Consider the following 9,224-nt stretch of genomic DNA (forward strand, 5'->3'; position numbering starts at 1 on the left):
TCAAAAGAAGTTCATTCTTGCAGCATTGTAAAGAACAAGAGAATGCACTTCATGAGAGAATTTTTAACATTGCAGCGTGACGAATGTGCTATATATCGATTACGAGCAGTAGTTTTACCTGAGCGAGAGCTACCGTGTCCGAATTTGATTGTGAGCATGTACCTTGTCCTTCGGAGTAGATTACACATAATTGGAGTATGTCCGATCGGAGCAATTTGTCTGAAAATTTTACCGGCAAGTTGGAAAAGTTGGTCCGTCGGATATTCCGACGCAAACTGTCCGATGGAGACCGCACACAGTCGGAATATCCGACAAAACGGTCCAATAGGACACATTCCGTCAGAATCTCCGACCGTGTGAACAAGGACTAAGAAGTAAGATCTGTTTGTTTTGAGAAGGAAACACCGTTTTTAAGGTAAACAATATTTGTTTATACTAGCCCGTGAAGATATGGGAAAATATTTCACACTTGTGCTACTCCAAAGTTTCATGACTTTGCCGTGATTTCGCAAGACAGTCCTACGACTGTGGATGCAACTTTTCCCCATGACTTGAAGTACGACTTCAATGAGCAGGGACGTGACTTTGATTACCAAATAATTAGGGGGAACTTCATGCCAATTTTTTTTTTTTAAAGAAAAAAAATGGCATGGGTTCCCCCTTCATGGACATACCGGGCCCTTCGGTATGGTATGGATTTTAAGGGGAACCCCACGTCAAAAAACGGCGTGAGGCCCCCCAAAATCCATACCAGACCCTTATCCGAGCACCAGCCTGGGGGGGGGGGGTAAATGTGTCAATAAAAAAAATACACTACACAGGTTTTTAAAGTAATTTATTAGGCAGCTTCCAGCTTCGGGGGTTTCTTCCAACTTCTCTGCTCTCTTCTCCCGCTCCCTGGTGTTTTCTCCCGCTCTCCGGTGCCTTCTGCCGGGCTCCTGCGCTATCTTCTTCCAGCTCTTTTACTAACGTTGGCCCAGTCTTCTTCTTCTTCTTTGTCGTCGTCTTCTTCTTCTTTCTTCTCTTCCGATGTTGACACAACGCTCTCTGCTGGCTCCTCTGCTATCTTCTTCCAGCTCTTTTGCTAGCGGTGGCCTGGTCTTCTGTGTCGTCTTTTTTCCTCTTCTCTTCCTCCAATGTTGACACAACGCTCTCTCCTGCTGTAATGCAGTGCGAGCGGTGCGCAACAATTTACATAGGCATTGGGCGTGGTCACCGGGTGATGTCACGTGGTGACCCACCCCTTATGACGTCACAGTCCCACCATGCCCCAAGACTGTGCCGCCATAAGGGGCGGGGTCACCATGTGACATCAACCGGTGACCACTCCCCATGCCTATATAGGTCACTGCACACCGCTCACACTGCATTACAGTGGGAGAGAGCGTCATGTCAACATCGGAGGAAGAGGAGAGGAAAGAAGACAACGCAGAAGACCGGGCCACCGTTAGCAAAAGAGCTGGAAGAAGATAGTGGAGGAGCCAGCAGAAGAACCGGAGAGTGGGAGAAGAGGCCAGACACCGGGAGAAAAACCGGACACTGGGAGAAGAGGCCGAAGAGAGTGGAGAAGTCGGAAGAGACCCCCGAAGTCGGAAGAAGACTCCCGGAGCTGCCTAATGAATTACTTTAAAAAACTGTGTAGTGTGTTTTTTTATTGACACTTTCTTTCCCTCAGGTGAATGGGTAGGGGTACGATGTACCCCATACTCATTCACATAGGGTGGAGGGCCGGGATCATGTGGCCCTCTTTATTAAGCCCCCGATAAGCCCCCCATTAACCACCCGCCCGCAGACCCCATCAAACCAACGGCCAGGGTTGTTGGGAAGGGGCCCTTGTCCTCATCAACATGGGGAGAAGGTGCTTTGGGGTGAGGGGGCTGTAGGGCCCCCCTGCCGCAAAGCAACCACCCCCAATGTTGAGGGCATGCGGCCTGGTACGGCTCAGGAGGGGGGGGGGGGGGCGCTCGCTGGGGGAACCCATGCAGGTTTTTTTCTTTAAAAAAAAAAACATTGCCATGGAGTTCCCCTTTATGCACAAGTCGCATGCTATAGTTGGATCAGTTAATACAGAATCCGACTTTGATCCGACTTCAATAAAAAAGTAGTGCAGGAACTACTTTGAAATCGGCACGACTTAAAGTCGTGCCAATATGAATGGTAGTCATTTAAAATCATGGAGAATGACTTGTCATGCGATTTTGCAGTCCAAAATCGTGGGACAAGTCGTATAAGTGTGAAAGGGGTCTAAGCCCTTGTACACACGGTCGGACATTCCGACAGAAAATGACAGATCGGATCGTGTTGTAGGATAATCCGACCATGTGTGGGCTCCATCTGACTTTTTCCATCTGAATATCGGACCAACAAAGTTTGAGAGCTGGATATAAAAATTTTCCGACAACATGATCCGATGTTCGTCAATTCCCATCGCGTGTAGCCTAGTCCGATGGACAAAGTGCCACGCATGCTCAGAATAAATTCTGAGACGGAAGCGCTCGGTCAGGTAAAACTACCGTTCGTAATCGATATAGCACATTCGTCACGCTGCAATGTTAAAAATTGTTTAATGCAGCACATTCTCTTTTTCTTTATAATGCTACAAGAATGAAGTTGTTTTGCTGTTCATATTCACACACACTTCTCCAAAACGTATTTATTTATTATTTTTCCTGATTTCATGAATACAATATTTTAGTTCGTCAGATCTCCCCAATCATTTTTGATTTTGTTTCTGTAAATTTTGTGGTTTGTTTTTTAATCAAGTTCTCCTTTTTTTTTTTTTAAACAATCTTTATTTATAGGAGATAGGGTATTACAGCTTGATATACAGTAAAAGAATGAAAAAAAAATGAAAATGAACAGAGAGGATAAACATTTGCTGTAGGTAATGCTGATACATAATACTCCAGTCGTTCCTTTTTCGTTTTTCACTTGTAGTGGGAACAAGAACATGAATAGTCAACAGTCATAAATTAACTTCGTACTGATTAGGTTACTAAGAGAGTATTTACCAGGTGACGGGTCAGCACGGTAGGTCAACTGATTGTTGGGCTGAGTAATCCCAGTCCGCAGTCTAGTTCGTGTAGTATAGGACTGGTCTGTCCTCTTGTAAGAGGTTCTCACGCGTGATATGCTTTAACGTTCAAGGTAACTCACGTGGGGCCGACGGCTTCCTAGACGACCGCGTGCTGGGGGAAGGGGGGCAGTCCTGCATAATAGCGGCACCAAAGTGCCATTTCCCTGTTCAAGTCAGGTTGTCCCATGGCGTCAGGTCGCCAAATTTTTGTTGGGCCACCCAAGTCCTCCATTCCTCACCCGTCACCTGGCACTCAACATATCAACCATCTGCCCGTAGGCAGCCATAACTATTCAAGTCATAAAGTATTAGAAAGTAGTTAAGTGAGAAAAAGAAGGGAAAAGAAAAGTGGTTTAGAGCATACCTGAAGCCTCTCTTCCGACTCCGCCTCCTCCCCGAGCCGCGTCAACCTCTCCATACATGTAGGATGATCAAGGGGGTGAGTGAAGAGAGAGAATAGCATCCTGTCTCCTCGCCCCTGATTAATGAAATGTTAAATTGAGTGTTGGAGTCTCCTCAGCTCCTGGTCCCCATCTGTAAGCCCTGGGGGCGTCCCCTTAGGGATGGCTCCGCCAGTTCCAGGAGGGCCACATCCAAACTGGATGAAATGTGTCCAGGGTTCGATATATACACTAGCCAGGGCTGCCAAATCGCAGTGAAGCGGTCATGGGCCCTTCTGCAAGTGGCAATCCACCCCTCTGCCTCCCGGATGTCACCCACCCTGCGGCGCCACTCCTCCTTACTTGGGATTTGCGGACGCTTCCAAAAAATAGGGAGCAGCCGCTTAGCTGCATTTAGAAAATGAGGCAGCACACTCTTCTTGTACTGGCTCACTGGCATGGGAGGAATGGGTAGCAGGAAGTGAATCGGGGACAGAGGAATATCTATGCCTGTGATTTCTTTGATCAGAGATTTAATGTCTTCCCAGTAAGGTCTGATCGCAGGGCAATCCCACCAAATATGCAGAAGAGTGCCCCTGTGGCCACAGCCCCGCCAACATTGATCTGACGTGGATGGGTATATCCTTGCTAGATCTGCCGGCACACAGTACCAGCGCATCAGTAGCTTGTAGTTCATTTCTTGCGTCTTGGAATCAATCGAGCTGGACCGGGTAAGTTGGTAGAGGCAAGATATTTGGGCAGGGGTGAAAGTTATCTCCAAGTCCCTTTCCCAGGCTCTGATGTAAGCAGGCTTCACTGTGGGGGATGCAGAGTTAAGCAGTTGATAGAGTTCAGAGACCATGTGTGGCATTGGTTCTTCCGCTATGAAGAGACGTTCGAAGGGTGTGAGGGAGGAGATATCCCGTATGGAGTCTCCCTGTGTTTTAAAAAAAATGGTGGAGTTGCCTATACCGCCAGAAGTCCATAGGGAAGCTCCCCCTCTGATCTCATAGAGTTTCTAGGGACATTAGTTTGCCATTCTGCATTAATTTACCACAACTAGCGTCTCCATCATCTGCCCAGGGGCCAAAGAAAGCAGCCTGTTCCCCCGGGGGGAACCATAAGTAACCCCCCAGTGGGGCCAGTGGGGACACAGGGGGCGCCAGTGTCAAATTGGCATTATGTCGGTCCCAGGTTCTCAGGGCCTGGATCGTCAGCGGGGAAGTAAAGGTGGACAGACCCCTGTATTCCCGTGCTAGCCACGGCGCATAGGTCAAATTTCTCCCTGCCATATATTTTTCAAGAGAGACCCATAATTTGGATTGAGTATGGAAGCGCCAGTTCAGTATTCTCTGGAGGACTATTGCCCTGTAGTATCTTTGGGCGTCAGGGAGGCCCAGGCCTCCTGCGTCTCTATGGCGACTTAGCAATCTAATTGCGATTCTCGGCCTCTTATTGTTCCAAACAAAATTTGATATTAGACTGGATAGCTGGGCAAAGAAGGTCTTAGGTAGGGCCACAGGTAGCATCTGCATAGAGAACAGCACGCGTGGGAGAATGTTCATTTTGATGATATTGAGTCTGCCCATCCAAGTGAAGGCTGTCTTAGTCCATAGGGCCAAGTCTTTATTCACAGCTTTTAGTAGGGAGGGGAAGTTAGTGGAGTATAGGGTGTCAAACCTGTCTGTCAGCCGTATACCTAAGTATTTTATGGACGCTTTGGCCCATGTAAATGGAAAGGCAGTACGCAACCTGTCAGTCAGAGAAGGCGTCAATTGGATAGGTAATATCTCTGATTTTGTATAATTAATTTTGAAGTTAGAAAGTGTCCCGAAGCGCTGGAGTTCCCTCATCAGATTAGGCAAGGAGATCAGGGGTTCCGTGAGGTGGAAAAGTACGTCATCGGCATAAGCCGAGAGCTTATGTTCCATACGCCCCACCGTAAGTCCCTTGATATCCAAGTTCGCCCGGACCGTACGAAGAAACGGTTCCAGCACCAGGGCGAACAATAGTGGCGAGAGGGGGCACCCCTGTCTCGTGCCATTTCTGATTGGGAAGCTGGGGGAAAGGAAGCCGTTCACTTTGACTTGGGCATTCGGGTCCGAGTACAGAGCCATAATCCAGGTAAGCATGTGTGTGCGTAGGCCCAACGTTTCCAGCACAGCACGTAGGTAGGTCCAGTCCACCCGATCAAAGGCTTTCTCTGCATCGGTAGACAGGATCAGGTAGGGGGGAGATTCGGGGGAAGCACGCACCCAGTGAATTAAGTGGATTGCTCTGATAGAGTTATCCCTAGCCTCTCTACCTGTTACAAACCCTGTTTGGTCCGGGTGGACAATTAGTGGGATCAGGTGTTTCAGTCTGGTCGCGAGAATCTTGGCCAGTATTTTTATGTCCACATTAAGAAGGGATATGGGTCTGTAGCTCTGGGGCATAGTGGGGTCCTTCCCTTCCTTGGGAATTACAGATATATGGGCCAACAGGGCTTCACTAGGGATTGCGGTGCCATTTGCAATGGAGTTAAAGTAGTTACACATGGGTTCAGAAAGTAAGGGTAGAAATAGTTTATAATAAGCCTTGGTGAACCCGTCTGGACCGGGGCTCTTCCCGTTAGGCAAGGAGTTCACCGTGGTTATGAGCTCGGTGGCGGTGACAGGGGCCTCCAGCGCAGAGCACTGTTCGTCTGTCAGTGGGGGCAGGCCGGATGCAGTCAGATAGGTTTGAATGTCTTTCAGTCTTGCATCTTGGTTCTCTCGGGTTTGTGTGGAGTTCAGGTTATAGAGGGTGTTATAGTAGTCCCGGAAACCAGCGGCTATTTGGGAGGACCTGACCGTGTAGACCTCCGAGGAGAGGCGTAGCTTGTGTACTTGCATGAGAGCCTGTTTCTTCCTTAGAGCTCGAGCCAACATTCGGCCGCATTTATTGCCATGCTCATAGTATCTATGCGATAAGTATCGCAATTGCCTGCGTGCCTGCCTGTTCAGCAATCGAGAGAATAACTCTCTCAACTCCGTCAGTTCCCTCAGAGCTGCTGTCCTGTTTGTGCTTAAGTTCCGCCAGTTGGAGTGCCTGGAGTACCCTATCAAAATCTGCTTGTCGGGCTTTCTTAAGTCTGGATCCCTGTGAAATCAGTTCGCCTCTCACCACTGCCTTGTGGCCCTCCCAAACAATCCCTCTGCTCATCCCCTCCGTGCAATTCTCCTTAAAGTAGTGGGATAGTACCTCTGTGACCCCGGAGACCACTGCTACATCATCCAGCAGGGATTCGTTTAAGCGCCACGACCAGGCCCTACGGGTGGAATGTGCTAAAACCAATGTCGCCGTTACCGGGGCATGGTCAGAAATCGTAATGTTCCCTATAGACGAGGCCTGCAGCAGCTCCAGGGCCAAGTGGTCTACACAGATCAGATCTATGTGGGTATAGACGTCATGTACTTTGGAATAGTAGTTATAATCTCTATCTGAAGGGTGGAGAACTCGCCAGCTATCCAAGAGGCGGTGGGTTTGTAGAGATCTGCGGAAGTGTTTTAGAAAGGCATTTGAGTGGGAGGGGCGTTTGTGCGAGGTGTCCAGTTGTGGGTCTGGGCTGATATTAAAGTCGCCCCCTAGGATTAAAGGTCCTTCCCTGAATTCCGTCAGACTATCGAGGGTGGTATCTAAAAAGGTGAGTTGATTTGAGTTCGGAGCATAGATTGTGGCAACTGTGAGTTTCTGTCCCGCTATAGTCCCCTTCAAGAAGACGTATCTACCCTGAGGGTCTACCTTACTCTCTATAGCTTGAAAAGGGCAGGATTTGTGTATGGCAATAGCTGTGCCTCTAGATTTTGCTGCCGGTGAGTTACTCAAGAACCACTGGTTGTATATGTGGGTGGGTAATTTGGGTTGCGATTGAAGGGTGAAGTGTGTTTCCTGCAAGAGGACCACCTGAGCTCCTGTGCGTTTAAGTTCCCACCATAATTTGCTACGTTTACCTGGGGAGCAGAGACCGCGTACATTGTACGAGATTACCTTAAGTGATGCCATGTATGGGCCAAGGAGTAGAAGGGTCTCCCAGTGTGACTCTGGGCGCAGAGCAGGAGGCAATACCGGAGGCAATTCCTGTAGGAAGGTATGCAGTAGAAGGAGATAGAAAGAGAGGAAAAAGGGAAACATGGTTAAAGAGAGCATAACACACATTCAACGTAGAGCACAGTAATAATAACAATATCGCAATTCGGAGTATCTGGGGGCCGAGCGTCGAGCCATCCCCTACATGGGAGAGGGTCTCGAGGCTCGTCCCCACTCCCAAAAATAGAAAAAAAATACCTAAATAGGTATGGCCTACGCGCGCAGCGCGGGCCATCACAAGAGGGAGGAGGGCAGGGGACAACCCCCACCCGCCACTAACTCTTATTCAGTAGGCAGTGTAAGGGGGGAGAGATCTCAGGAACCAAAGTTGGGGAACATAGTGCGAAACTTGAGGGGGAGCAAAATAAACCTGGGAACAGGGTATTCAAAAATTAAGGCCTATTGGTTTGGGGCTGGAACTGCAACCTCCCAGTGTCCTCTCAAGGCATCAGTAGGAGTTCTTTAGCAGTCTCGCTGTCCAGAGCAGTTGCGCTTTTAGAGGGGTGCACAGCAGCGTACCATGCAGCCGAGTTCAGTCCAAGTCCAGGCCGTCTATCTATGTTACTGGGCAATGAGTCTCTGTAAAGTGTAGAGTGTATCCCCGCGATCAAGGGCAACAGCGTTCCTCAAAGTGCAGAGAGCAGGTCAGAGGGAGGAAGTCTATGTTAAGCGTTGCGGTGACCCAGGATCCGCGGGGGAGGCAGAAGTGGGACGCCTGCGTCCTCGTCCGCGGCTCCTGCGCCTAGCCGGGAGCCAGGGCTGAGGGAGCTGTAGGTGCGGATGCTCCTGGGGGACCCTCCAATCCGGGAAGTCAACTGGCCCAAGGCCCAGGACATCCAAGAAATGTGGGAGGTCATCCTTGGTGCGCAGTGTAGCAGTTTTACCTGCTTTGGATGCCTGCAGGCAAAAGGGGAATCCCCAGCGATAGGGCAAGGCCGCTTTTTGTAGGGCCTCCAGCAAGGGTCGGAGAGCCCTGCGTTGCATGAGAGTGCGTCTTGATATGTCCTGATAAAAATACAGGTGGGCTCCATCAAAGTCAAAATACTGTCTCCCACGCATCTTCTGCATAATTCTGTCCTTCAGCGTGTATTTGTGATATCTCTCGGATTATCCAGGTCCTGGGAGGGTGGTCTGAGGGCTCTGTGGGCGCGGTCTATCTCAATTGGGGCTATGGCAGGTAGTCCCAATATCTCTCTGAAGACGTCTTCCAGGGTGGGCACAATATCTTTAGGAGCTGTAGCTTCTGGCAAACAGCGTATGCAGATATTCGCCCTCCTGCTGCGGTTCTCAAAGTCGTCTAGCTGACACAATAAGGCTTCAATCTTCTGGTCCTGGTGGCTGCACTTCTCCTGGAGCATAGAGATAGCAGGTAATACCTTATCCAGCCTCTGTTCTACTGTCTCCACCCTGGCTCCCAGATGGTTGGTATCAGCCTTGAGCTGGGCTATGTCCTCTTTGAAGGCTTTCTCCACTCTAGTCGCAAATCTTTCAAGGTCGTCCCGGGTGGGGAGGGACCAGATATGGCGCTTAATGTCCCTTTCTCCCAGGAAGTCCGTCATGTCAGGGCCTTGATCGCGCGAGGCAGAGGATTCTGGGGAGAGTGGTGGGGCTGTGTCACTCACCAGCTGCGGAGAGGGGATCTGCGATTCCTGTTGTTGCTG

Source organism: Lithobates pipiens, unplaced genomic scaffold (genome assembly GCF_037356315.1).
Source record: "Lithobates pipiens isolate NorthernLeopardFrog02 unplaced genomic scaffold, aLitPip1_a1.2 Scaffold_22, whole genome shotgun sequence".
NCBI lineage: Eukaryota > Metazoa > Chordata > Amphibia > Anura > Ranidae > Lithobates > Lithobates pipiens.